Source organism: Bacillus rossius, chromosome 7 (assembly GCF_032445375.1).
Source record: "Bacillus rossius redtenbacheri isolate Brsri chromosome 7, Brsri_v3, whole genome shotgun sequence".
Taxonomy (NCBI): Eukaryota; Metazoa; Arthropoda; class Insecta; order Phasmatodea; family Bacillidae; genus Bacillus; species Bacillus rossius.
The window spans coordinates 61,681,432-61,687,567 of record NC_086335.1 but is presented as its reverse complement, the minus strand read 5'-3'; positions in this window follow the sequence as shown (position 1 = coordinate 61,687,567).

Here is a 6,136-nt window from a genome sequence, read left to right as displayed (position 1 = left end):
GTTATTTATTGTGTACCTAAGTGTCATTTATATAACATCTATACCCATTTGAACATAATCAGAATATTAATTACATACTAAATAAAAATTAGGGTTTGAATTTTTTCCCCCTGGTTATATTGAGAGTTTGATAAAGAAATAAGTGGAAACAATTGTAGTTTTAAGATTTATTTAATTCAACGAAACAGAATAACACAGAGATTTTTAAATAATACACACTTCGATCAATAAATTACACACAGATGGAATCGCATCTAGTGATATTAAATATAACTGATATTCAGGCAAGTACTCTGACTTTACAAAAAAAAATCCTAGTGCTACACCCTTTCCTCTCAAGCAATACTTATACAAATAAATAGTCAAAACTAATTGAATGTTTTGACTTAAGGGAATGAAATTACTTATTTCATTATAGTGGCTATTTACAAGAAGAGACACGTCATATTTACTGACCAGCCAACTGCTCAAATGAAGGACGGCTTTAGCAAATCTGATTGGCAGTTACTCCAGAAAAGAAAATGGTAATAAATACAGTCGAAAGTAAAAGCCATTTATAATAAATACATTAAAAAAAAATTAAGGCACAAAATGTATTTTGTGACTTAATCGCAGAATACAAGTCTGAAAAAAAAAATTATTTTCATGTAATGACTTATTCAGCACAATGTTTAATTACAGTTTCAGAAGATTAGTTTTTTTTTACACAGGATATCTCCACGCATATATTGAACAATGTAAGTGAAAATAAATAAAATGTCATACGAAGAGGTTACAATTTTTTTTTTTCACAACTTGCTTCAATTTAGATTGCTTACGGCATTTACAAGGCGATAACAATGGTTCGATGGACTTTAATTTCCTGCTGCAGATGGAAAGGCACTGCATTGTAATGTTTGTGGGAGGTCGCAGGGGTGTGACGGGGTTAGCTCCCGCTCAGCGGCGGCGGCAGGCTGCCCGCGTCGTAGTACCCGCCGTAGGGGTTGATGCCGCCGCCGCCCCCGCCGCCTCCCTGGCGGCGGTGGACCTGTCTGAAGGGCTCCCAGCCCTCGTGGTACTCGTCCCAGCCGCCGCCGGGCCTGGAGGCGTGCACGATGACCGCCTTGCCGCCCCCGGAGGCGGCGAGCCGCTTGAGCCCCAGCACGGCGGCCAGCAGGAAGGAGGCGGCGCTCAGGAGCAGCGCCTTGCCCGCCACCAGCTTGGCCGCCCCCAGCAGCACTGCCCCCACCGTCACCGCCTTCAGCACCAGCAGCGCGGTCAGGTGGCTGAAGAGCCGCTTCACCTTGGCGCGACCCGCTACGCCGGGGTCGGCAGTTGTCGTATCCCTGGACTCGCCCGCTGAGCAACACACGCACGCCTGGCTGGTCGTATTGCTCATTATTCACGCCCCTCTTCCTCCGTACGCCACTGCCACGCGTCGAACATTAAAAAAAAGGGGGGTCGTCTGTAAAGTCGGTTTACGGAAGATAATTTTACGTGGTAACGTCATAACAAAAACATTTATGAAATGATTGCATACTTTTATGAATAAAATTGAATCATTTTTATCGAATTATCAATATTTTGTATGGATACAAAGAAGGAGTTAAATGAAATATACAATTTAATTGATAAATTTACTTTTTATTTGCACTCATTAATTCAAATATGTTTATTACTTTAACGAAGAGATTATTTTAACTATAACTTTTATACATGTTTGCTATTTAACTTCTTACAATCTGTGTTATTCTGGTAAGGATAGGACGATGATAGGAAATGTAAGGGAGTGTTTCAAGTTTAATGTGCCTCGAAAAAGTCAAATCGATTGTTGTTCCAATCGAGTGGAAGAGTTATAGATGCGGCGCAAACGTACAATGAGCGTAACGGGACACAGCGAAACGGGACAATGTGCAAAACGGGACACTTTTTCGTGCGTGCAGCCGGCGGTCATCGATTTATTAGACGTCACGTCAATAAAGGGGGTTGTCTGTAAAGTCGGTTTACGGACGATAATTTTACGTGGTAACGTCAAAAAGATCACATTGATGAAAAAATTGCATTCTTTTGAATTTTCAAATATAATTTACAGTTTTTGCAAATTTAATTCCAATAATTTGTTTAAATATAATCACGAACAATTAGTTAAAAAGCCAGCCTTAACCTGTTTGATATTATAGAAGATTTTCTTACAGGGTGGTTGGCCGGTTCTTGCACGCTCGGCTCAGGCGGAACGTGACAATGAGTCATGTTTTTCCGTGCGTGCAGCCGGCGTTCATCTATTTATAAGACGTTAGCACGTGAAAAACTAATAATGAAAAATAACTTATGAAAAAAATTCAATATAACTGAGAGAAATAAGGAAGAAATATAAAACAAAAAATACCATATTTATTTTAATTGGTTTCTAATTTGCAATTATTTAACCAATACTGGGTCGATTCTAAGATAAACATCATAACGTAAAGTCCTGATTAAAATCCTAACGTGATTTAGGCATCAACAATACAGTATACGTTGCCATAAAGATTATCTGGAAAAAAAGTGGTGCAAACGTGGTTGAATAAATAAAAAAAAAATGAATAGTACGAATTTCAAAAATATCTCTTCGAGGTGCAAACGGACCATAATCATAACTCCCTTAGTAGGCACACCATCAAATCAAATCCTTTCAAACTTTATGTAATATTATAATTTTTATCTAACACTTTTGTCTTTGATATATTTTGATAAGACAAATCAATGCTACCAAGAGTTGAAAAAAAGGGGTGGAAATTTAAAAACAACATAGATTCCATATGCCTACCATTAAATCCGTTCTTAGTTATTACATAACCTTAAAATATTATGTAGAACTTAGGTCCAGAATAATTTTTTATATGATCAACCATTATTGTAAGGGGTAAAAATAATATTTGAAAGACAAAAATACCAAAACCATTTTAGTAGATATACTTTCAAATACGTTATAATTCATCGCAAAATTTCTAAACATTATCTAAAGCCTTTGGCTGAAACAAATTTTGACGAGACAGACTACTTCCGCCCAGGGCCGGTGCAAGGTAAATTGGCGCCCTAGGCGAAAAACCTTAATGCCCGCCAACCCCCCCCCCCCCCCCCCCAATCGGACACCCCCAAAAAAATTTTCCTTGCCTCAAAATACACCACATAAGCCTAAGATTTTGTCAACAATCAAATGTAAGCAGGCTTGTGTTTTTTTTCTTTTTTATTACAAATCATAAACAGGTCACCGTGGACTTTAAATAATTACTTATATTAATATAAACATTCCAAACTGTTACAAGAATCCATTTTCATCTAGTTTCAATAATCGTTAAACATATTATATCAGCTGTTGTGTGTCGTGCTGCGCCGCCCCCAGCTACTTGGCGCCCTAGGCGGTTGCCTAGTTCGCCTACATGGACGCGCCTGCCCTGCTTCCGCGAAAACAGGGGTATAAAAATAATTATAACTTCCTTACTATTAAATTTATTCGAATTTATTATAAACATCTTAATATTATTTTTAACTTGGTCCAAACAAATTTTTATACGACATTGGATTAGTCGAAGGGATGGAAAATCGTGTTTGAAGGTCCAATATGCATAACCACCTTAGTAGGCAAAATATGAAATTCGTTCGAAGCTATTAAATGCTGGATGCATTGAGTTAAAAATATTCGCAACATTTTCGTTGCATGAAATATGAGAAAATGTTTAATCAATCATTTTAGAGTATTGGAGAAGATAAAGAATGTAATGTATATGAAGTGCTTAAATTGTTCCAGAAGTTTATAGAAGTTTCCAGAACGCTTCCAGAAGAAAAAGGTACTTCGAAATCTACCTATACGACTGTAAGCTGTGCCAAAAGAGATTTATTCATATACTCGTCATACATGCACAATGCTACATTTTCCATCCTCCTAAAATCTGGATTAGAGAATGCGCCCATGATGGATGTCAACATGTTCTTGGTACCAAAATTAAGCGCCTCAAATGGAGGTTGTAGCTTGTGTATTGCTGTGGTTAAAACATCTCTTATACTTTGCATGTACGAGTTGCAATAAAAGTCTGCTGTTTCATTACTAGTACATTTAATTACGTTCCATTTAGAAATATTGCATCGAATTTTAGTTATGAACATAAACGCGTGTCCGTTGGACTACAGTTTGTAAAAAAAAAATATTTCGGCACAGCCTACAGGCGTAGATAGATTTCGAAGTACTTATTTCTTCTGGAAATATTTTTGAAACTTATATAAACTCCTGGAACATTTTAGGAACTTAATGTGGCCTACATACTATTCTATATGTTCGCCAATAATTAAAACAAAGACATATTCTACGCAGCAAAAAATATTTTGAATGTTTTTAACTTAATGCATCCAGCATTGAATGTCTTAACGAATTTCATATTATGCCTACTGATATTCTTAAGTAATTATTTTTAACCTCCAAACACTGTTTTTCATCCCTTATAAAAATACTTGGACAAACGTTTAAGGTAATATTAAGATGGTTATTAATAAAATCCGACGAATTTGAAACTAAGTAAGTTTTAATTTTTTTTTAAATTTCAATTCCTATTTTAAAGGTAGTAGGTAATTTCATCAAAGATTGTTTCAGCTAAAGGTTTTAGATAAAGTTTAGGACAATGCTATTTGTACTTGGTTTTGAGTGTACAACCAAATCATTCTTATCTCTCGGTATGCGGCATTTGGTATTTAGTGAATGCATCGAGAGTCGCATGGAACAGAAATGTGTAACCACGGTGCTGCCATCTGTGACGGATTTCCCACACCAAAGTTCATGAAGCTAAAGGAAAAAATTATAGTACTAACTGCTCAATGAATTTAAACATGATATACAGTATTTAAATCAAATTTCTCGTCGAAAAGCAGGACAAAAGGCAGGGTTTAGGATTTTTTTCAAGTCGTTTTCGTTTTTATGGGAGCAGTGTCATTATATAGATTCAAATTTCACTCTGCTATTCAAATTACGGGATATTGCTGTAGCTGCTGTGGCAGTGAATTGTAGCGGTGGTTGCGGAAACTACGTGTGATTCGCGTCCATAAATTTAATTGAAAACAACATTTACGTACATTTATCACATTCAGAATTATTTTCAAGAATTCCACGTTAAATTTCGTTTACAAATTTTGCATTAAAATTGTATTTGCAACATGAGAACACATGAATTCGGTTGTGACACAGGTTAGATTTTACACATCTCTGGCGAGTGCAGAAAGACTAGCTCACATTGTGTTTTTGTAATTAATGTATAAATAGTGACCTATAAAATTCGCGGATTCATTTCGCGATAGGATAGAGTCCAAATACTTTTGACATTACTTTGCTTCAGTGATTGGGCTACAGTTTATCTGAAGGACTCTGGGCCAATGAAAAATCTTTAACAGACGAATTAGCGAATCACGATTATTCCAGTCAACAGGTGTTACGAGTTGGTAACCAATCCGCAGATGTAATTTGCACGAGTGCATAGAGGATCACGGAATCTATCCTTTAGGGATTTGAAATCGCGAATTTTACAGGTCTCTATGTATAAATTACAGACAGAATTCCTTGGGCCCGCAGTGGAAATGATCGCTGAGAGGTCTTAATCGTGGGGCGAGAATCTTGGGTTTCATCTCAACATCCAGACTTGATTAAAAATATCTCAGGATTGGCGTTGCTATCCAAGTGCTCGTGGGCTCACAGACATATAATAGATACTGAGCTCTTAAGCCTCCATGCTTAACGGTGAAACGCAAAACCCTGTATCCTATTCTAGCTCTAGAACGCGTCGTTTATTGGTTAGATATCCGTTTTGTTACAAAAATTATTTTGCTCTAAGATCCATATTGAGTTATATATAGTAAGCTGATCCCCCCCCCAAATGTTTTTAGCATTATCAAGGAATATTTTGTAGATTTTTTTTTAAATATTGTCAGGCAGTGCTAACACTTAACAACGGAAATAAAAAAAATACTTATGGTAACGCAAGCCATTTAAACAGCCACTATTTTTGAAATGTTGAAATACTACGTTACGTCTTTAGTCCTAAAAATAGTTACATTCAGAAAGGAAATACAAAATTTTATCTGGATTATGTATGCAGTGTCACCGTTACGACTTAGTTTCACGTATGTATTTACCTTG